This window comes from Haemaphysalis longicornis, unplaced genomic scaffold, assembly GCF_048455015.1.
Source record: "Haemaphysalis longicornis isolate Haplotype H1 unplaced genomic scaffold, Haemaphysalis longicornis Haplotype H1 scaffold_7, whole genome shotgun sequence".
NCBI classification, from domain to species: Eukaryota; Metazoa; Arthropoda; class Arachnida; order Ixodida; family Ixodidae; genus Haemaphysalis; species Haemaphysalis longicornis.
Genome location: NW_027526422.1, coordinates 57,965,273 through 57,989,100, shown reverse-complemented (window position 1 = coordinate 57,989,100; position 23,828 = coordinate 57,965,273). Strand labels below are relative to the sequence as shown.

The following is a 23,828-nucleotide window of genomic DNA, read 5'->3' as shown; positions in this document are numbered from 1 at the left end:
AATATAAAAGCAGAAATATTTGGCTTCCAAAAAAAAAACGAAGCTTTGTGCTTTTTTTCTGAAACTGAAAGACGCGCCCCCTTACCCTCTCTAGTGTCCAGCCGAGGAACTTTACTTGTTTCTTTTTTTTTCTGATTGTCATCATGAATAAGCAATATCAACGACCAAACGAAGCGACCTCACTTTTATACAGCATCTATACTCTGCAGTTTTGGCGTGCATAAGCGGGGTCCTGAGGTTGACAACATGCAAACTTTTAAGTCATATTTGAGTAGTTCGGCTATCATTCAGAGATTAGTTTAATCTAATGACAAGATTGATTCTTTCAATTGCGGCAAGCTAGGATAAACTCAACATGCAAACAGTCTTTTTATACGTTCCAGGTAGTCTGGATTATTTACATAAAGAGCAGGGAGAGAGAGAGAACTCTTTAACGTTGACTGGACGGTCAGCTCTGGTAGTGGCAGGCCTTGCTACGCCAGATGGGAATGATTGAGATGCTGTGAGGTGGATGTAGACAATTGGGAGACGGCAATAAGCTAGAAATACAAAATAAATATTAAAAAGCCTGCAATAAAATGCTAGGGGCGAAACTAAACATAGTTTAGTAAAAAAATAGAGCGAATTGCGCCGAGGAAGCACAGAACACCAAACTAACAAAAACCTTGGATGATTTCTCGGTCATAGGAATCGGTAAAACACGAAAGGGAAATGTGCAGTAAAATCTGAAGCTGAGCATGATTTGCGAGTCGGCGGCTGTCTTGTGGGTGTGCTTGGCGAGCGACGTCCTTCAGGCGGGTCGCTTTGGCAAAGGTGTACTGGCGTCATTTCCGTGACGGATATTACGTCAGTGAAATCTTGGCGTATCCCGGCATAAAACAGATTCGTGTTAAAATATAAAACCCGAAAACGAACAACCCGAAGAATCACGTACTCTTTAGCACTAAAGGTTGCTTCCCAGCAAGAAGACCCTCTGTGCAGGGTTGCACCCTTTACAGGTCGCTTTCTCCGTTGTGCTGGCGTGATTTCCGTGATGGATATGACGACGGTGAAAATTTTGTGTATCCGGGAATAAAACACTTTCGTGTTAAAAAGGGAAAAAGTATGTACATGACGATGCGAACGCGCAATGATTTGGTGAAAGGCCATACAGGTCAGAGGGCATGCGACGAGCCTAGCAATTTGACACTCGTTACTGTGGAAGCCTGGGGCCGGAGCATCTGCAAAAGTTTGCTCACCTTCGATGCAGTCGACGAATGGATCACCAGTGAAGTTTGGAAGACATGAGCAAAGCGCCAGGTGGTTTACCGTGTTACACAGGCTGTTCATAGCACAAAGGCTGCAAGGAGCTGAAACATGCAACACAATGCACACGGAAATAGGTCAGCAGCTGTTTAGCACACCTGCGGCGGGGCTCACGCAACGGGCGCCACGGGCTGCACGAACCGTTTCAAGCTACCCCACGTGGTGGCGCAGCGTCGCGGGGAGCGCGCGCAACGACAGAAAGAAGCAGCGCCCCCGCGCAAAACGGCGGAGAACTTTCCACAGCTGCAAAGCGGGAACGCCCCCTTCGCGACATTGCGGGGCCAGAGGGGCGGCAACCTTAAGGCAACTACGTCAGCAGCTACGCCAATGACCGCGTCAACGCGAGCGAGCGGAACACTGGACAATAGGAGAGTGCAACTGCACCCGCCAACCGAAGTGACGTGGGCGGCGATGACATCAGGAGCGGGAACAATGGGCAAGCCGACCCGCGATGGCAACAACGGCCTCGGACGCGATTCCGCGCTCGAAAGAGAGCTACAAAGTTTAAGGCGCGAAAACGCAATACTAAGGGCCCAAATGGAACGCCAAGAGGATACCATCGCGGAGCTGTGCCGCAAGCTCGAGAAAGTGTTCGAGAAATGGCAACCGTCATCGTCGCCGGAGGCGAGCACCCCGACATCCTCTCCGGGGAGGGCGACGCCACCGACGGCCGCCCGCTCGCCCGTGAGGATACCACTCGAACCGGTCGAGGACGCACAAGACGACGACCCTTCCGCAACCGAAGGCGCAAACGTCGAGGCAATGCACGACGACATGGAAGCCGAGAACGAGCCCGTCAAGAGGAGGCGCGCGCTCAAGTCGAAGGCGCGAGACGACGCGCGGCAACAGTACGTAACAAGGGAAGAGCTCCAAAGCTACCAAGATGCCACGAATAGACAGTTTGAGACGCTCAACACCCGGCTATCGGCCGTGGAAGCAGCCCAGGCGGAGATGCTGTCGAGCTTCAAAGCCCGGTCCGACAAGATAGAGAACATGTTAGCGGCCCTGTGCAAGAAGCTCACGTCGCGATCGCGCTCAACAACACCGTCACCCAGACCGTCCCCGTAATGACGACGACGACGACGCAACCGAAACAACACGACCTCCTCGTATGGCAGTGGAACATCAACGGCCTGCGAGGGAGGAAGGCGGCGCTCGCGCAATACGTAACGCAAGCGGAACGCCGACCGGACGTGATCCTGCTGCAAGAGACTCACAGCGAACACGCCCCGACACTGCCGGGGTACCGCACCTACGCCCTAGCACACCCCAAGGGCCCGGAACGCGGAGCCCGAGTGAGCGGCGGGGTCTGCACGTTCGTCAAGAAAGGCATAACGAGCCTGGAGCATACGCTCGCGCACACCGCGAACGTCGAGCACCTAACCGTGGAGCTGGTGGTCGGCCGCGGCAGCAAGAAGGAGCACGTCTACGTCACCAACGCATACGCGAAACCCCGGTACGCGCAACAACGATACGGAACAATCGTGGGGAAGCTCAAGCGGCTCGCCGAAGACCACACAACGCTGCTCTGCGGCGACTTTAACGCGCCGCACACGGAATGGGGCTACGGCCACGACACGGCAAAAGGAAAGAGTCTGCTGACGGAAACGCAAGCGGCCGGCTACCACCTCGTCAACGACGTTTCGATCCCGACCAGACACGCCCCGACGTCGGTGCACCGGGACACCAACCCGGACCTCGCCTTCAGTAACAACGCGAAGGTGAAGTGGAGAAACACCACCGAGACGCTCGGCAGCGACCACTGTCTCCTCGAGCTTACCGTTCCGTTAAAAGGCAGGGCGAGCCCCAAACGCACACACAAGCACACAGACTGGAACGCATTCCGGACCAACCTCGCGAACGTACCCAACGTCATAGACGACATAGAGAGGTGGACGGAGGCGATCCGCCGGGAAGCAAAGAGGGCCACCACCGAGCTCGAAGCCGAGGAGGAAGTCAACGAGGTAGACAGCCGGCTCGCGCACCTCATCGAGGCGCGCGACTCGTTGAAACGCCGATGGCGAACTCAGAAACGCAACCGAACGCTTCGCAAGCGCGTGGCGCTCCTTAACAAGGAAATCGAAAAGCACTGCGCAGCGCTCAACCGCCAACGTTGGCACGCCGTATGCCAAGAGGCCGACGGACAGTTACACAAGAGTAGGACTTGGAAGCTGCTGCGCCACCTCCTCGACGAGAGTAAGACCAAAGGGGAGCAGCAGCACGTCCTGGCGCGCACCCTCCTCAAGGCTCGCAGGGAGCTAGGGGACGACGAGGTGCGGCGCAGACTGGACGCTAAGTACCTGCCGGCCACGCCGCCGACTCCGCTACCGGACTACGAGGGCGAGCCCAACGAGGCGCTCGACGCCGACATCGAAGAGTGGGAGGTGCGTGCGGTCCTGCAAAAGCTCAACGGCAAGTCGGCGGCCGGCCCGGACGGCGTGTCCAACAAGGAACTACGAAACCTGAGCGACGACGCCATCACCGCGCTCACGACGTTCTACAACGCGTGCTGGCGGAGCGGCACCCTACCCCCCAAGTGGAAGGAGGCTCGCACGGTGCTAATACCCAAGCCGGGCAAGCCGCCAGACATCGAGAACCTGCGTCCCATCTCGCTCACGTCGTGCGTGGGCAAGGTGCTGGAGCATGTACTACTTAACCGATGGCAAAGGTATCTCGAGGACGGCGAGCACTATCCCAACACGATGCTCGGCTTCCGTGCGGGCCTCAGCACGCAAGACGCCATGCTGCTTCTGAAGCACGATATTATTGATAATAAGAGATCCGTAGACAACGCCGCCGTCCTGGGCCTGGACCTAAAAGGCGCCTTCGACAACGTTCGCCACGACGCCATACTACGGCAGGTGTCCCGCCTCAACATGGGAAGGAGGACGTTTGCCTACATCAGAGACTTCCTCACGGCACGCACAACGACCATCGTGGCCGGAGACTTAGAACTACCAACGAAAACGTTGGGCAGCGTGGGCACGCCGCAAGGAGCGGTGATCTCTCCGACGCTATTCAACCTGGTGATGATCGGGGTTGCGGAACGCCTCGGCACCGCTCCCAACGTCCACCACACAATCTACGCCGACGACATCACCATCTGGGTGCCGGGCGGCAGCGACGGAGAGATCGAAGACTCGCTCCAGTGCGCGGTGAAAGCGGTCGAAGACCAGCTCGAGGGAACGGGGCTGCAATGCTCCCCCACCAAGTCGGAGCTACTAATCCTGAAGGCCCCGCGAAGCCCCAGGAACGGGAAGGCGGGAAACATCCAAGTGCGCACGGACGACGGATCGGCCATACCCGAGGTAGAGACCATCAGAGTCCTCGGACTACACATCCACGAACACCGACGCAACGCTCACACCGTCAAGCAACTGCAACTCAAAGCAAGCCGAGCAGTCGGCCTCGTCAAGAAGATTGCCAACAGGCACGCCGGCATGAAGGAACGCAGCACGCTCAGGCTGGTCCAGTCGTTCGTCATAAGCCACTTGGCGTACGTGGCTGCCTTTCACAACTGGACCACGGCCGAACGCAATAAGCTCGACGCTCTCATACGCCGGGCATACAAAGCTGCGCTGGGCTTATACACCCACACAAACACACAGAACATGCTTGACTTAGGCTTGCACAATACGCTGAGCGAGATTATAGAGGCGCAAGCAACGGCGCAGATAGCCAGACTGGAAACCACGCGCACGGGCAGGGCCATTCTTGTCGCGGTAGGACACGAAACGAGGCTGCGGGAGAGCAAGAGACGGCTGCCGCTGGCGCGCGAGGCCCGCGACAGCATCCGCGTCGCACCGATCCCACGGCACATGGATCCAACAGAGAACCATGAGCGTCGCCTGGCCAGGGCTCGCACCCTGGCAGAGACGTACGACGACGACGCCGGCGCATTGTACGTCGACGTGGCCCGATACCCCGACAACCACCGACGTGCCTACACGGCAGCGGTCGTGCAAGCAACCACCGGCAGAGTCGTCGCGGCGTGCAGCGTGCGTGTCGAGACGGCCACGGAGGCGGAGGAAACGGCCATAGCGCTGGCGGCAACCGCCAGAGGATGCACGACGGTGCTAAGTGACTCAAGGGAGGCTATCGCCAATTTCGCAAGGAACCAAGTGTGTGCGAACGCAGTGAGGGTGTGCGGAGCCCTGGACTCACGGACGCCGATAACCTTACGATGGTTCCCGGCCCACATGGGCAGCGTGGGACCCGTTTGCAACCGCAACGAGGACGCGGACAGGGCGGCGAGGGCGCTAACCGGACGCCCCGTCGGCCCGCGCGCCGCGTCACCTCGTGCGGCCAAGGAAAACAACGCCGCCAGAGACAACGACAACGACAACGCAGAAGACGCGGGGTTGGAAGAACAGGAGCCCGCACCGATTACAACGTATGGAGGGGTCCTGGAATGGCACAGGGAGCAACGTAAACGCTACCCTGCGCCGCACCCGGACCTCACCCGGCAGGAGGCGGCGCTCCTCCGACAACTCCAAGTGGGAGCGACGTGGACCCCGGTGTGGGCCGTGCATGTCACGCCCGAACGATTCATTACGGACCAGTGCGCGGTGTGCGGGGCCGCGAGGGCGACCATGACCCACATGATGTGGGAGTGCAACGACGCGGAAGAGGAAACAAACATACTACCGCCCCATCTCGCGCGTGCGGTGCGCGAGACAGACAAGGCCGCACAGAAAGCCGCCGCGCAGTTTGCGCTGGCGGCGATCACACGCCAGCAGTCACGGCCGGCACCCCCCTCCTAGCGAGGGAGAGCCACCGTGACCTTTTAGCCGGCAAATAAAGATGTTGTTCCCCCCCCCCACTTAAATATATACTTACTCGTTAACGCACTTCTGTGATATTTCTAAAGACGCATTATATGTCCATCCACATTATATGTCAATCCCAACAGCCGGACATGGCGTTTTGTTTGAACATTTTTATTTTATGCACTTTACAATATTGGTCACAAAAATATACATATATGCCAGCGGAAGCAACATTGCAGCATTAGCAAGTTCAGGTCGCAGATTGAACAACAGCACTTCGCAACAAGGAATTCGTGTAAGTGGGTTGTAGTCAGTAAACTTGTTAAGGTTATAATTGCTAATATACATAAAACTCCGACGGCTTTGCACGGTACTGCTCGTTAACAATCAACAGTTAAAGTGGTGGCGGAGAAGTACTTACATATGCACCGATGAGCGCTGTTATCACACGCCTTGTCCGTAGGACACTCAGAGTTTTTAGTGCATCCTTCCACATAGTTGCCTGTAAATTAATGACATTTCAGCTGATTCGTAATCGGTCACACCTAGTCCAAAAGTACGATTTCGCCGATTTAATGGGAACACTTCAACATTTTGTCACATTGGGACAGGCCTATTGAATTTGAAAAGACGTTAAACCTGGTGGCTTACAGTCGAGACTTCAGAATATATAATCGTTGGTTCAATAGAATTTGGTTCACTCTGTGAGTTTTGAACAAAAACGTTTGTGGAAACTCTCTAACTCTTTAATGTGAGTAGTCAGATAATACGTAAGAACAATATCCAGGGGCTCATGTTGTTGTTGTAGCAGCAGTAGTAGTAGTAGTAGTAATAGTAGTAGTAGTAGTAGTAGTAGTAGTAGTAGTAGTAGTAGTAGTAGTAGTAGTAATAGTAGCAGTAGTAGTAGCAGTAATAGTAGTAGTAGCAGTAGCAGTAGCAGTAGCAGTAGTAATTAAAGGCCAACTGCACTCAAAATTTCGACCTCTTAAAAACCTTATTTTCGTATAGTCTGCTTAAAAAGAAAGCAGCGTGCAAAATACAACAGCTTAAATACGCGCGTGGACGCCGAAAGCGGTCTGCAAAAATCGGCGATTTTGAAACCGAAACCGAGGAGAACGCGGCCATTGCAGTGACGTTGCAGCCGTCCAGCGAGCGGCCGGACGGTCACCAGCTCGGGGGAATGTCTGCGCGCAAGCTCTATGCGCGCACGGGGCAGCACATGGGTGAAGCGTGCGCAGCAGAGCTCGACCGGTTCTCCAGCTGCGTGGCTGGCCAGAGGAAGAAGCCCCCGTCGACTGAAACGTCACAGGCGCGTCATGGCTGTTTACGCGATCCGCCGGCAGGTGCAGCGTGGTCTGCGGCGGAGCTTTTTTAAACACTTCTGACTGATTAACGAGGCGTTTCATGGGGCTACCACTTGGGTCCCAGCTGATTTTGGGGTACTTACTACGCATTAAAAATAAATATGGCCGTGGTGAAATTTGAGTGCAGTTGGCCTTTAACGGGATGGCGCGAGTCGTAGTTGTTGCAGGAAAGGTTAGGAGATGTTTGCTCACTATGAATACCTACCATGTGAAACTCCATAGTAAGCCTGGTGACTCTTTGGCGTCAGTTCGCGACCTTATCCAGTGGTCAGGAGAATGGGGCAAACTTTATTCCAGAGCATTCCAGCGCGAAAAGCGCTGGACTAAAGTGGCTCCCTGTTCACAAGATTTGGCATGCTTCCTTGGCTACCTCGTCCCTGTTGTGGGAACGGCGCGCAGAAAAGGAGGAGAAAGATGTAGTTCAGGGCACGCGCAGCGTGTGCGCGCTGGAACGAGACGAGGGACTGAGGCAGTGCGTGCGTGGGCTTCGAGGAGATCGGACGTCTGAGGACGGGTTCGGTTCTGACCTGACTAAAGGTGTGGTTTCTGGGGACTCGGTGTCTTTCTTGGGAGCCGCGGCCGGGCGCTAAGACCCCGGTACCACACTGTTAACCAGCAAAGGCTGATCCTCCAAAGGGGGTGCCGGACAGCAAGATGCCCCAGCGCTCTCTGGGGGAAAGGGAGGTGTTGTTAGGGGAGGAAATGGGTATGGGGGTGAGTGTTCTTGGCTGAAATCGCACTCTCCTGCGATGTGACGAAGAGTACCTAGCTGTTTATGCCATGGGGAGCTCTTCTCGTACCGATTGTGGAACATGCCAGAGTAAGCGGGCTTGTGGAAAGGACTCTGATTGTATCTACCGAAACCTTACTTACTGCTCCCACGTGAGATCTGGGCGCGCAAGAGGAAGTCTCTGCCTATTCTCTGAACGATACCTATCTCCTTGTAAGTGATCACAGGGTCACTTCTGTCCTCCTCCACGGCCGTTGCTCAGTACGTTAACGCAGGAAAGAGGAGTCAACCCTTGTCAGCTCGGCCAGCCTCTGGTCTTAGTGTGGACTGGGCGTGAGAAATGGGGTTTGGTGGCTGATCCTCACCAGGTGGCGTAAGGTGCCATAGTGGACGGAGCCGAAAAGAAATGTAGGGCGGCTACATGAAGTGAGTAGCTATTTTTCGTGCACGCACTTGCGCTTATTTCTTCCGTCAATGTTTATGTGCCTAATCTTCTAGTGTTTGGCTCATTGTTTATCTATAGTTATAGCCCGCTTGACAAGAAAATTATGTACATTATTATGCGGGGCAGCTGCGCCGCTGACCGCAATATTGGCGCCATGCCAACTTTTTCACCCAGCTTAATACATCCGATGTTCCAGTTTTCAAGGTTTGAGCCTATAGACATAAAAGAAATTAGAAATTTCTTTTATGAAGGCGAAACGACAGTGGTAGCACTCCAGCGGGGAAAGCGCAGTTTGGTTGTGCATGGTAAAAGAGGACGTTCTTCGAAAGCTCCCGCCTAACCGACCGCGGTTGCTCAGTGGCAAAAGCATTGTGATGTTCAGCTTAAAGGAGCCATGAAGAGAAAACAAAAGTTTGTTTTATTCGAAAGATTAGGTGTTTCATAGTACCCCAAGCGCTTTCCCGGAAGCAAATGATGCTTTATTCACTGAGAAATAAGGCAATTTAAGTCAAAATTTTAAATCTCTCGCTAAAATTGCACATTTCGTCACGTGAACAATGGCGTCATACGAGCCGGTCCATGAAACAGATACTTAGTATGTCGACTCCATATAGCACCCACACGCGGGAGTCGACCAAGACGGCGGCCATTTTAAAAATACTAGTAAAACCTAGTGCACCCGCAGCCCTAGTCATGGAATCGCCTGATCCGGAGAACAAAACTCTCGCCGAGGAGCTCGGGCTTGCATTTAACAACCTCACACCACTTGAACGCTCAATGCTTCCAAGTGCACGAGCGGCAAGAGTTGTGGGATACGCGGTGGACGGGAAAGCGACCATTCCGCGATAGCCACAACAGACGAACGCCCAGCCGTCGGCACCGCTGCCTCGTCAGCCCCGTCGCGACGGACGAATACAGACTGGTACGTATGTGCCGTATTTTCAATTTCAGTAGCAGTATCGCTTATGCCAGTTGGCCGGTGTCGTGTATGGAAAGCCGTTCGCTCGAGCTCTCTGCTCCGACCAGAAAAATTCGAGCGTCAATGCGCGGTGTGTACGGCAATTTTTTCCCCAAGGTCAGAGCGCTTTGATTGCGATTTGACGAAGTCGGCGACGAGCGCCAGCATGTCCGGGTCCCTGCCGTAATCACTTCCTGGGAAATGAAGCGAGCACACTCGTACTTCCTTTAGCTCTCGCCTCTAGGTGTGACAAAATTGAACAGACTGCGAAATAATGTCTGAGCAGTTTTTTTTTTTTTTTCATGGATGATAGTCATGTGCTTAAAAGTGAACTGTTGTCATCTGATTCAGCGCCCCGTTGTACGTGAAACGTTTATTGGTTTACTGCTTGTACATAGTTCATTTGTCGCTTTCATTGTCATTCCCAATACCTTCCATATTCATTCCTTTCTCTTTCTGTCCCCAGTACCCTCCCCCCAGAGGGAACTAGCAGGCCCAAGATCAATTTCTCAGGCCGACCTCTTCTCCTTTTTCAATAAACATTTACTCTCTCTCTCTCTCTCTCTCTCTCTCTCTCTCTCTCTCTCTTTCTCCTCCGTTTGCAAAGTTCACAAAACGTAGCCACTTGCTTCGCCGAGGTTCGTCGTTGGGCAGCACATGAAAGGAGATCTCACCGGCGGGGATGTCGCACTCCCTAGACGATTTACCCGTACTACATGGGCATTTCAAAACACAGAAAAGAAATTTCATTGTAAAATACTCGAACAAACTGAAGTTTTCAGTGGTTGTAAACTGTAAACGAGCTCGTAACGACAGCAGCAAGCCAACAAGACCTCCATACCGAAACCTGTACGACGAGTGGCACTATCTCGTTGCTGCTCTGTGTTGCTTACTCCCCTTGGTTCTATTTTTACCTTTGCTGGTTGGCGATATGACGGCCAACCTCCTGTGAAGGGACTACGATACCAAGCAAGGTCGCGGCTGTGCGTGCTGGGACGGTTCGTTGGCCCCGAAGAGCCTTGAACCCAAAAATTCGTCTGCGCGACGGTGGCGACGGCGAGATGTCGAGTTCGGCTGGCGGTAGTTTCGTACGCATTGGCATACACGCTTGCGTGTTCGTTCGGAACTTCAACCGTTTACTCCACCGTTCTTTGTCATAAAAAGAATGTGCAGTATGTTTCACGGGCATTTAGCTCGCTATGCAAACTGTAAGCCCTGCCTAACATGCGTTTGCTTTTGCCGGCCTCCGCCAATCGCAGAGCATTCTCGAGTGACATCATAGGTTCTGTTGCGGAAAATGAGCTGGTGGGTAGCATGGTCACTTCCTTTTTTCCTAATTATGTAGCTTATTTGAGCGAAGTTTGCGTTATAAGTGGTGTCGTTATGGTTCTAACGAGGCAATCTTTCGAATGAACCAAACTTGTGTTTTCTCTTCATGGCTCCTTTAAGGATGCGAGTTCGATTCCCCTCCGCGGCGGCAGCTATTCTGATGGAGGCGAGAAGGGGAAACGCCTGTGTGTTCAAGATTTCGGTGCACGATACAGATCCCAAGGTGGTCAAAATATCCGGAACCATCCGCTACGGCGCGCCTCATCGCCTGCGTTGCATCAGGCCGAACCCATGTTTCCGCGTTCTGCCGGTCGCGGAAACCTGGCGGCTTACTCAACCACTTTAAAGAAAACTTGGTTCGGCTCAGCGGGCCATCGAAAGAAAAATGATAGGGCTAACATTGAGGGAGAGAAAACGAGCTTCCTGGATCAGAGAACAAATAGAGAATACTATTTTCCAAATAAAGAAAAAAATGAAGTTAACTCACACTAACGCGCAAGACTTGAAGGTAGCGAAGCTGTACGCAACCTTCATGACCATTCCAAAGGTTAAATTCCATTGCAGCCGATTTGCTTCTCCGCTGCTGGTTTACTGCATCATTGTTGGTCTAGGTGTGAGCGTCTTTCATGTTTTTTTTTTGAAGTTATAATCTTTGGACATCACCTTGGAGAGGCGTATACTATGACGTGTATTTCTCGTTCCTCGCAAGTGTTGCCATGATTACGGTGAACGCTGGAGTTTTTGTTTATTTTGGCTAACCTTGGCCAATCTCCCTAAGTATGCACGCTTGGCTTGACAAACGTGCGCAGGGGACGCTGGGCGGTCGTCACGAGACATGCACATAGGAGCGCTAGGCATTTTCTTGGTTTCGGTAACTGCCGGGCGGTGGCTGCAAGGCCCGCGCTCACGTGCGCGCGTTCGGGAATTTGCGTAACTGCGAACACGAAAAATTACAGTTTGCTTAAAGGGGCCCTGAAAGGCGTTTTGAGCACACTAAATGAACTAGCGCAATCGTTAGATTGGGTCGTCAACGTCATCTGTGCCAAGTATTACTCTTTTACGCGCAGCGGAAAGCTCACACTTTTGTTGCAAAGTTTGTCGCTTTTTTCTCACCCTTTCCTTCGTGTTTTTGGACGCCGCCATCTTCACATGTCTACATCATCGATTCCCCGATGTTCGTCATGAGCTAGACATCCTGCTATTGGGCGGCTTTTTCACGCACTTCCGGCAAAGAGATGAGTCGTCTGCTCAGCGTCGACTCGCCGGCTGATCTGCCAGCGTAGTGCCGGAGTGCTTGGACATTTTACGACAAACGAAACAAGTGTAAACAAACGCTTAACCGTTCGTATTGAATGCAACACGGCCATAACACGACATGGATATTCTCTTACCGGAGTACGTCCCATAAAGAAAGCGTTGAAGCCCCGTGGCACTTCTTTCGTGCAATCGCAGAGAACGCCCTGAGCCGAATGCCCAGGTTTGACGGATACATTTTTTTCCACTTCAAAACAATCCAGAGATGCGTTTCGAACGAACACAACGTCACAACATGCGTTGCAAGTCTGTACCGCGATTGACAGACGATGGGCTGCCTCCTCCTGCCCCTCGTAAATTCGGCACTCACCTCGCGCGCGGTTTGCGGGGACGAACAGCAAGTCACTTAACTCTGGCGCGCAAGCCGAGATGGCTTTTAGCCACGCACACTGCACATACCCCATGCGAGGTTGAGTCGTACGTCGCTCGAGAAAGATAATCCAGGCCATGGGAAGCACTATCCACCCGCAGAAGCACAACGTCGCATTTCATCGCGAAACAAAGGCGTCCACAACACACACACCATCGCCTCCTGTAATGCCAAACGCATCTCGCACTTCCAAATGAGAGTGAGTAGTATGCCTGCAGTGCCCATATGCCGCGAGGTGGGGCCCCAAGCTGAACCGGGATCACGCAACCGTAACTGACCTCTGGGGCGGTTTGTGCCTTGTTGCCAAGGCAACCGATGTTTGAGATCGTCAAAGAAAGGCGCTCGCTCCAGCGCTAGAAAGCTCAGAGCCGCGCCGGAGCATGTTTAGCCAACGTGGCCGCTCTCCACCACGCGTCGCCCCAAGCTGAACTGGTCACATGATTGAAGCGTTTTGTGCACGGGTTCTGTATCGGCTTAAAATGTCTTTTTCACATGGCGCCGGCAGGAATTACCACCACCGCAAAATAAGACCCGGCACCAGCGGGGCCACATCTGATACGGCGCTTTTTGGATAAACAGTGCGCGGTGCATGAAAGGGACCGAGCGCAAGATCCTCCCCAGCGGCTGCGAGTTCGCCGCCGATTAAAAGTCACGTGCTGCACTGCAGCAACGCACACCGCGAAAGGGCAAGGCCAGGCCACCGCACACATGCGGCCAGATTTTTCGTTCGCTTATCCATCCTTGAGCGGAGTGCGGAATTCATGGTGTCAACAAAACTTGCCCGTAGCAGACGGCAGTCGGAGGAGCGTAATGCGGAAGTACGTCACCGCTGACTAGCGCAGCATCATGGGAGGCAATGCTCGCGCGACGTCAACAGTTGAAAAGAGGAGGAAACGCGGCGCGACGATAATGCGCGGTTTTTGATTTACGATTTCTCAGCTAATACTCATCGCTTTAACAAAATTCTTGCGGGAGGAGACTGCAAATACATTGTCTTATTTGGTTACATGTAGATCCATGCATCGGCGGAAGGTATTTCAGGACCCCTTTAAGAGCTTCGCTCCTAAAAAATGGACTTGGGCTGGACCCGTAGTTAGGCGAAGTAAGAACCGGTGGACTACCAAGGGGACAGCGTGGATACCAAGAGACCGGACTCGAAGAAGGGGAAGGCCGATGACTCGACGGAGGGAAGAAATAAGGATTTTGGGAGGAAGAGAATGGACTCTAGCGGCTTGGGACAGGCGCGGTTGCTGGTCGACAGCAAATGCATTCGTCGTGCAAGGTACCCAGTGGACTGATGGCGATGATGATGATACGTATGTTCCTTTGGGGATCATGAGATTCATTTAACCCATAAACGAAAGCAATATAGTCGCAGGCAAGCCTAATCATTCAATAGACTTAAGTGGCGACACCCTAGAGCAGCAATAGTTCCATAGACTGATTGCGTACAACGTGCAGTCGTAACACCGCAGCGTAAAATTCAAAAAATTGTAAATACAAAAGGCAGGTAAAAAGGATGTTCAACAAAATGAGACATTGTAGATCCCTTGAGCTTAGCCGTCTTCAAAAGAAAGTTTGGCCGCTTTCAGGTTACCCCGATGTTGTCGAAAACAAATAATCTTGAAGATCATTAAAATATGCCGGGAAATACCATGATCGTATGGCTCTCCCATAGTGTGTTCGAATTCTTTAAATCACATACGGAGACATATGTCGTAGAGGTAAACATTTAGTGGTATATATCCGCCGCGGTGGCTCAGTGGCTACGGCGTTGTGCTGCTGAGCACGAGGAAGTGGGTTCGATTCCCGGTCACGGCGGGCGCTTTTCTGGTGGAGGCGAAAAGCGAAAACCCCCGCGTGTACGAGATTTCGGCACACGACACAGATCCCCAGGTGGTAAAAATTAATCCGGAACCATCAACTACGGCGCGCCTCATCGCCTGAATTGCGTCGGCGTGTTAAACACTACAATCAATCAATCAATTTAGTGGTAGAAACTTTGCAATCACTTTCCAAAAAATATTTGAAAATGACACATTGTTTGAATACCTTGTTAGAACTAAGCAATCTTGCTTATTTATGGGCACTGATTGACTCATCTCGAGAAACAACATAAAGAACACTTTTTGCAATACTTTCGAAATTCGATTAACCTTGTGTTTTCATGTTGACGAATAGGTGAAAAAAAAAACAGCACATGCCATAACGGAGAGTACTGCAACCTGGAGCTCTGTCCAATAAACTCTTAATTGAGAAGGGCGTAAATAACTTCGCATTCTGCTATAAATGTGCAACGCTTCGTACTTTCCTACAGATATATCCCATGTGTGTGTTCGAGTACAGGCAAGCGTCAGTGAACACACCGCCGTATTTTACCGAATGTAGCAGTGTTACATGGCGGAACGAGCAATTTGTGCATTCGGATGTGTACAGAAACACAGAATCGGTATTTGTTACTGCTTTATGGGAGTTTCAGAAACACGTCAGTTTAATTGAGGGGGGGGGGGGGTTAAACTTAAACACACAACCGAAGCGGCTATAACGGGGACACATCAGCTGATCAAACATTCAAAATAAAATTAAGTCGTTCTAATTAGCTTGTTATACGCCGCGGTTATTCTGTCCTGTTGCAGTTAGGCCGCACATTACCTTTCGGTCGTTCGTCAAGCGTCTAAACCAAAACGGTCATATAGGGTACGTGCTCGAAATTACTCACCGCGGTGTAATAACTGAATGTTGAGCTGATAACAATGGGACACAATTCTTAGAATAACCGTCAAGCCCAACCCGCGTCACATGGACCCGTCTTCAGACTCTGACAGGCGCCGAAGTAGAGCCCTCCATCTTTCCAGCCCATCCCATGACACATACTACACAGACGCTGTAGCGAAAGAAGACCAGCGTCTGGCTTCCGATGTGGTGATCGAGTCGACTAGCGAGACAGTGCGCGGCGCCCATCCTCCTCTTCCTCTTCTCCTACTGTCGCCCCATGCCTGCGATCTTTATTTCTTAACACACTCCCGCCGCCGCCAGGTTGGTTAGGGACTAGCATGCAGTTGCAGGGGTAGTGGCAAAGTCCGTGTCCCACTACGACCAATTGTCGGACTTCCAGAGCGGTTCATGATTCCACAGCAGCGATGCTTGTAAGCTGGTGGGGGGATCCAGTGGAGCATTTCGCAGGGTGTCTTGGGGCCGTCGATCTCTGTAGACAGAGTTGTCAGTTGAGCGAGGTAGTACAAGTCCATATCCAGCATCATGGGCAACGAGCGCTTGCTGGCTTGCTTGACCAAAGTGACATAGGGCTAAAAGACTGCGAATGTTCATACGGTCTTCGGTTTTCGGCCAGAAGGCAGCCGCTGGGATCGAATGGGAACAGCTGATTCGGACGGTCAAATATGCAGAGATCATGCGGCGAGCGTAATAGCATCGCCGTTGCGTCCGCGTCTGATTCGCTTTCCGTGAAGTAATTGTTGTGTTCCAGCGGCGGGTCTGTTATCTCTGGGAACCATAGGACCTCGCTCTCGCCGGACCCAACACGGTACAAAGGCTCGTTCAGAATCGAGTTGCGCTTGCTGAAGTAGGGGTCGTCACCATAGAAGCATTTGTTCTGCTTCTTCACCAGGATGCCTCCCCACGGGGCCTGGACGAGCGCGGACGAAGCTCGCTTCCGGCGTCGAAGCTCGCTCACGGAGCATCGGAGGAGCAGGCGCCTCGTTATCCCCTGACGCGAGTCCATCTTCTGCACGAACCGCGTATTTGTTGCTGAACCCAATGAAAACATTCGACGAGAGATACCTCACCGACGTAAAGGTCGCAAGAGGGAAGCTCGGAGGTTTCCAAAAGAAGAGTCGCATCCTCGACTCTGGGGCTGTGGCAGAACGGCCCCGACGTCTCCAGAGCGGTAGTCAAGTCGTCGAAGCGAGGGATGCGGAAGTGCTGTAGCGACGTATCTGACGTGAGAGCCGTGTCGGCGACGCCAGCGCTGCGGCAAGGCCGGTCAGACATCTCGGAAACGGTAGGCGCGTCAGCGACGGCGAGGTCTCGGCAGGGTCCCTGAGATTTCTTCACCACGGCAATCACGGCAACACCAGGTTTGAGAGGCCGCTGGAGCCGCTCGGGGTCTTGCTTGGCGTGCTGAAAGGCTGCAGCGCCTCTGTCGTCATTGTTATGTTGTTCTACCGCCGCACCACTCATTTCCCGGACGGGTGGCAAGTCACCCGGGACCATTGTCCGCCGGGCCTCATTGGGGAACGAGCAAATAGTCGAGGCTGCGATGCGGGTAGTAAACAGGGCCGCCTGAGGTTGAAGGACGGGGCTTGCGTTAGAGTCTTGACTCGCAGAGAAGCGTACACGCGTTCGCAGGGCGCAGATACGCTCGTCGTAATCGATCGCTTCCAGAACGTCGGCATCAAATTCTTCATCCTTCAGGTTCTCCTGAACTTGAGCGTCGAGTTTGTGAAGGCTCACCTCGTCGTGCAAGATGAGGTCGAGGACATTTTGTCTGTCAAGGGCCGTTGCTGCCTGGCTCAGCAGCAAGGCGTCGAGGACTGTCATGGTCCCGGAGACGGTCGCTCGCAGGACATCTCGGCGAATACGAAGAGCGTCCATGGCACCAGTCGATGAAGCAAGACGCTGGGGTTGCGAATACCAAGGGGACAAGGGCGGGCTTGGGCACGAGCCGAAAGGGGCGGCGGCCGAGGGCAAGGCTTCCAGGATAAAGCATTACGAAGGTATCCAAGCCTCACGTGCCTCGGAGCCGCTGCGACGTAGATTCGAACGTAGATTCGCTCGTGCGCCGGTTCCCGGGTTTCACGGCACCAGAAAATGTGTAGTGAAAGAAGATCAGCGTCTGGCTTCCGATGTGGTGATCGAGTCGATTAATGATGATGATGATGATGTCCTCAAATTTTTTGGCACGTACCCACAAGGGGGGATTGGCCAGGGCTAAACCAGTTAAAAACGTGGGGACTTCAAAATTTCCGGAAATAGGCTGTAAAAGGAAACTTAGTTTTGAATGAAACCCGAATTACCTATTAATCAGCACCGCTTAGCAATTCAAACGACCTGAGGCAGAGAGAAAATTTTGAATGCATTTATATATATCCCTTCTTGCAAACCCCAGCTTTGATGCGCCAATAGATAATATAAGTGTTATCAATAAAGTCAACCCCAACCGCTCAATCGGCTCCTTCAAAAACAGTTGTCTAGCTGTTGAGAAACGGCGACAGTCGAGGAAAAAATGTTCGATTGTTTCGGGGACCTGGCACCACACACATAGTTCTGTAGGTGAAAGTTCCGATCTGAATAGATAGAAATTAAGCCTTGGAACCCTGCAGCGCAGCTCGGTGAAGGTCACCTCGCATTGCCGAGAGCCACAAAAATGAACATTCCACCCGTACTTTAAATGTTGGAACTCTTCAAATGATAAGAGGGAATCGGAACGGGTGGCGACTAAATGCCAATATCGTCTTAGTCTCGCTGATGCAAATAGAGCCAGATTAGGAATTCTGAATTGAATGGGAGCTGTGACGGCGAGATTAGCTAAATGGTCCGCTTGCTCGTTGCCCCTGATGTCCGTATGGCCAGGGACCCAAGACAAGCGTACCTCCTTCACGTGCCTGGGAACAAAAAATAAGTGTGCGGTACAATGGAGAGTCCGAAGAGGAAGTTAACGCCGATATAACTGCCATCGAATCAGATAATATGATGATTTTTGATACATGCTGCGGTACTTTGCATATAGCGAGAGCTATTGCTAAAAATTCGGCCATAAAAATGGGTGTGTAATCCGGGATTCGCAGCGAATAACTCCAGTCTAAAGATTGTGAAGAAATGCCAATTCCAGCTTTCTCGCCATTTTGAGATGCATCAGTATAAATCACAGAAGAAGCAGGATACTGGGATAAATATTCATTTAAAATAGCGGCGTGCGCGGCCCCGATCCTCCTCTTCCTCTTCTCCTACTGTCGCCCCCTGCCTGCGCATCTTTATTTCTTAACAGACGCCACGTTTACCGACAACATATCCACACCTGTCACAGTAGATCCACGTGAAGACATCATCCGTCAATATTGTAATGTACCTTATTCTACAGCTTCTGAAATCCATGCCATTGTCGATTCGATCATGCTGCAAATTCATTCAACTGACCAAATTACCATCCGCACGTATAGTCAAGGGGCCCTTAGAGAATTCGAAACTAACTCGTTACCTGCGCACATTCATCACGAGCTGACATGCTACATGGCAGCCCACATTCATCTGCACGTCTTTCTCAAATGGGTCCCCGGACACCAGGTAATTGTAGGCAACGAAAGGGCTCATTCTCTTGCTCGTGCGAATCGAAACCCGAGCGACCCTCAACCCTGGCCCTAGGACTGCAGCCCTAAGGAAGAACGCGCCGCCCATCGCAAGGCTCGGAGGCAACAGCTGAAGGACCTTCGCAGTTCCCGCCGCAGCCTTCCTCCTCCCACTGCTGATCTTACACGCCGCGAAGGCACTTACATCCGCCAGGCTCAGACTCTCTCCCTCCCTTGTGACCTAATTCTTCAATATATAATGACACGAGATGGCACGCCCCACTGTCAGGCTTGTGGTGCTGATTCCGACGTTAAACACACTTACCGGACTTGTCCTCACGCCAGGCGATCACTTTACTTTCTTCATCTATACATTTTACCATCCCACATTCCATACTCATGCGAAAGCTGGGCCGCTCCTCCGCCTGATCTTCACCCCATCCTCTGGCCTCGCCTCGCCCGGCGCACTGCCCACGTGCGGGGCCCTGACACCTGCGGAATACCCGCCTGAATGCACTCCAGGCCCACCAAAACCCCATTTTTTTTGGCAGCCCGGACATAGGCCGCTTTATATAAAGTTCGATCTTTGTCTCTCTTGGAGACCATTGTACTCACATGTGCCAAGGTAGAGTAAAAAGCAGCACAACTGAATGATGAAGCTCTTTCCGTAGGATGAGGTAGGAGTCATGTTGGTAGCGCGGTAGGAAACTTTGGCTGACTAACAGTTCGGTGCAGAACGATTCACTGCTTCCTTTTATTCCGAGCGGCTCGGGCTTAATTTGAAGGGTGGAGCCAGAACGGGAAAGATAAGACACGTGCGCTCATTAAGTACAGCTGCACTGTTTTTTTCAGCACCATTCACCAAGTTCCCGTGTGTTTGTGCTGGAAATTTTTCAAATCGTGCACCACCTGTTCATCCCCGGATGGCGTTCGCAGCTGGTGTTCGCAAGGCTAGTGTTCGAAGCTACGGGGAGGCAATAGGACATAAAAGAAAATAAACCAAGAAAGATTGTCGACATAATGGTCACAGAACTGCGCTATATCAAAAAACGTGGGAGTTCCGGCAGTCTTGTAATCCACGTGCTAGATAGCGTGTTTTGTTAATTTTTGGCAGTTCTAGACGAAGGTAGCAGCGAAGCTACGTTAGCGAAGCGTGGCCTAAATAAAAGCTGCAGCATAGAATGCTGAAGTGAGCGGAACTGAAGGAGAACTAGACAAAAAATTACGCCCACTTCCCCTGGCGGGAACCCTGGTGTGATGCGACGCTGAGGGGGGTTCAAGCGCAAGCGGAGAGCAACCGTCGACCGAAATGCCGGCGGAGAGCGGCACACAGGTTATATGCACAGCGCGCCGGAAGGAGAGGAGACCGCGGAGAGAGAGAGAGTGCCGCAGCTATGACGCAACCCAATCCAACACAATCCACTTTAATCCAATCCAATCCAAGTCAAGCCAATCCAATCCAATCGAATCCAATCCAATGCCCCTCGCGAGAGAGTGTTCGCTATCGGAGAGGAGAGGGGGAGAGTGGCTGCGGACAACAACAACGGACGCACGCAGGAAGGACAGGACCGCCGACAAGAGATGCACTGAGCGTCGCATCTAAAAATTGCCGCAACTTGCACTAGTGGTGCAAGGCTGGAAGTCAACAGCGGAGTTGGGGGTCGACCTAGCCGGCGATTTCGCTTGTACTCTACATCCTCAGCGCGGTGCTCGGAATCTCCCGCTCTTCGCTTCCGTTTAGGCGCGGCGGCTTCGGAGCGATACGCGGGGTGTTACATATGGAAATAGGTCCCCGAACCGGGCTCCGACATGATTGTGGTAGCGTGGTGGCGAGCATCCAGCAAAGGTTGCTGCCTTGGTGATGACGACAAGAAGACAAAGGCAAACTTAACTGGTTTACTGCATGGCGAGAGATGAGCCGAAACAAGACAGGAACACTACCCTTCGGGGCGAGGTTACAGCGGGACTCGGGCAGAGCGACCGCATAGACTGGCTGCTGTAAAACGAATACAAAGTATCCAACGGCAGGGCGATTTTACACGCACTAGCCGTAATGGCTGCGCCGCTTTCGCACTGCTGCTGTGCACACGGCCCGAAAACAGCACACTCACACACAACACTCTTTCGTGAGGGGTCGGCAGTAGCGGCGCTCGTTGAGTTTAAGAGAGGGGGAAGAGGAAATCTCGGCTGCACCGTCCGCTTCTCCGGGACAATGGACCTTTTTCCCGAAGCGATCTGCGCATGCGCAGGCTGCCGGTCCGCATTCTTGGCAGTAGCCTCAGGAAAAATATACAAAAGGGCACCCCCACTTCCTGCTGCTGGGGGAGCGGCTTTGCTTGCTAGGGCTGCACGTTTTTTTTTTTTTTTTTTTTTTCCTCTTTTTCGAAAGCTCGCGGGGAGTTTGTACGTGAACACAAAACGGACTCCAAATGAGAAAGGGGTAAAGGCGCTTGAGGCTGACCACGTTGTGAGCACATGGCTGCCAGTGAGGGAACAACGAAAAGGAAAAAAATAGTGAAAAAAAAAGGGGCACTTCAACCATTTCACCATTACAGGTTAGGCACTGGAACGCAGACCTGCTACCGTGACATCCCTGTGAAAGGTATGGATGACGGGTTGGTGTGGGAGGGACTGCAGGATGAGAATATTTTGTGCACGAGTCCTCCGAAAGCCAAAAATTTTGGGGGGCATGCCTTACTGCCATTTTTAGTTCGCTGTGGCAGCCGCTAGGAGGCCCGGTAAAACTCCGTTGGCAGCCGCCAAGTTTGAGTCATCGACAGCGGGGCGCCCACGCTCTGGACGTTCACCGGCAAACTGTAATCTGTCCGAGCAGGGTTTCTTGCCCAGCACAGGAGCGCTCCGCAACTTGCAGCATGCGCGAAAAGGGTAGCGGCGGGCTGAATCGTAACGGGTTGGACCGTAGCCGTCTCATATGTTCTCGACCAGCGGCACGACAGCGTTCGCGTTGCGCTTCTTCTTCTTCGCTAGTTACATACTTCTGCCGTCTTTCGGGAGTCTAAACGATGTGCTCTGTGCGGAGTCACGAAAGCACTGTGTGTCGCCGAAGCGGCGAGCGTCGCCGCAGTGACGTCTTAGCTAGGCGAGACGTATGCGAGGCTCTGCGCGGCGGCGTTCGTGCCGGACGGGTCGCGCCCGAGTTTTTTTCTACACGAAAGCGTTTTATGCCGGGGTACACAGACCTCACCGGCGTCATATCTGTCACGGAAATGACGTCACCAGAAAAGGTTGCATTGGCGCGGCGGCGCTAGGATTCGAGCCCACGATTAGTACGGCCGCAACTAGAGGTGGAAGTGCTATGTCAACTGAGCCATGAAGTCATGCTTGGATAGCCGTACGAACACGCCTTATGTCTTTCCCTTGAACTTTGTATTCAGATGGGGTTGCCGTCTACGAGAGGTCAAGCGTAGTAGTGCGTTATGAAGCTAATGAGCGCCGATAGTTGGCGCCTCGATAGGACAGCGTATAGCAGCGGAAGCTGCTGTGTTTATCCGTCCGCCGCCTATGTGGAACGCCGCTCAGCTTGTGGAACGCCGCTGCCGCGGCGCATTTTTGCCGAAGCGACTCGCCAGCACGACTTCGCTCACCAAGCGCACCCACAAGACTGCTGCCGAACCGCAAGTCATGCTCCTTCTGCTGTAGCAGACGTGACTTCACCAAACGATTCGCTGACGACCCGTTCGGTTTCGTTCTCATGGTTTGCAAGCGCCAAGGGTTTCAATCACATTTACTCAATGCTCCGGTGCGTGTAATCTAGTGTCTAATGTTGATGCATCTAACGATGCCTTACCAACGAAATATAAATAGCGATGTGCAAGTAAACATTGAACCGCTCCTGTGAAGGTACAGTTCACTTTCGTGTTTTACCGATTTCTATGAAAGAAGGATCAACCACATTTTTTTCTCTTGGTTTTCGTTTTTAACATCCCCGGACAATGCTCAATCTTAAACAGCGCTAAATTACAGCCACGTCAAGGGATTCTTTCCCCCAAATATACTCGCTTGCATTTTCAAGAAAAAAATATGAATTCAACATGCTTGAAGCTATGTGGTGTGGAATCACAAAGCGAGCTTTGCGTTACAAAGCAACATGCGTTCTCGTACAGTTTAAACTGAAACGCCTCACGCACTACTGAGGGGTACTTTCATCGCTGCCAAGCGGCAACAACGGGGACAAACCAGCTGATAAAACATTCAAAATAAACTGAAATTGGGCTAATTAACTTGTTATACGTCGACGTTAGTCCACGCCATGTTAGCTACGTCGCATTGTATACCTTTCGGTAGTTCGCCAAGCGTATGAACAAAAACTGTCTGAGAGGTACGTGCTCAAATTATGCCCATGCACCTTGCGGTATCACAAATAAATGCTTGGCTGACAACGCTTGGAAACCATTGTGTACTCACATGTACCAAGGTAGAGTAACAGGCAGCATAACGAAATGATCGGGCTCTTTCCGTAGGATGGAGTGGAAGGCATGTTGGCAGTACGACAGGAGACCTAAGCTGACCGACAGTTAGGAGTTACTCGCTCGAGTGCTTCCTTTTATTCCGAACGTCGAAGGACGTTCCTGACAGATTCCAAAGGATGGAGACCTAACAGAAAAAAAATAGGCACGTGCGCTCATTGAGTACAGCAACGCTTTTTTTTTTCAGCATCGTACACCGCGTTCCCGCGTGTTTGCGCAGGAAAAAATGTCACATCGTGCACCACGTGTTCGTCCTCGGATAAAAAACAAAGCCGGCGTTTGCAGTTACTCGCAAGCAGTTCGTCCTCGGATAAAAAGCAAAGCCGGCGTTTGCAGCTACTCGCAGGCTATAGGAAGTAAAACAAAACGAACAAAAAAATCGTCGATAAAATGGTCACACAACTGCTCTAGATCTGAAATCGTGAGAGTTCCGGAGAGTTTGTAAACCACGTGCT

General features: G+C 52.3%; 1 long non-coding RNA gene across 2 annotated transcripts; it reads right to left on the bottom strand.

Moving 5' to 3' along the window:
* Positions 1-1,290: 1,290 nt before the first annotated feature.
* On the bottom strand, positions 1,291-23,580 carry LOC144145734 (uncharacterized). 2 transcript variants are annotated; one of them, XR_013317578.1, is made up of 3 exons: positions 23,312-23,580; positions 6,496-6,576; positions 1,291-1,349 (listed from the first exon to the last, which is right to left on the bottom strand). It is a non-coding gene; the product is annotated as an uncharacterized LOC144145734 (long non-coding RNA). The 2 variants fall into 2 exon arrangements; XR_013317577.1 differs by lacking the exon at positions 23,312-23,580 and adding an exon at positions 19,502-19,759.
* Between the last annotated feature and the right edge of the window lie 248 nt (positions 23,581-23,828).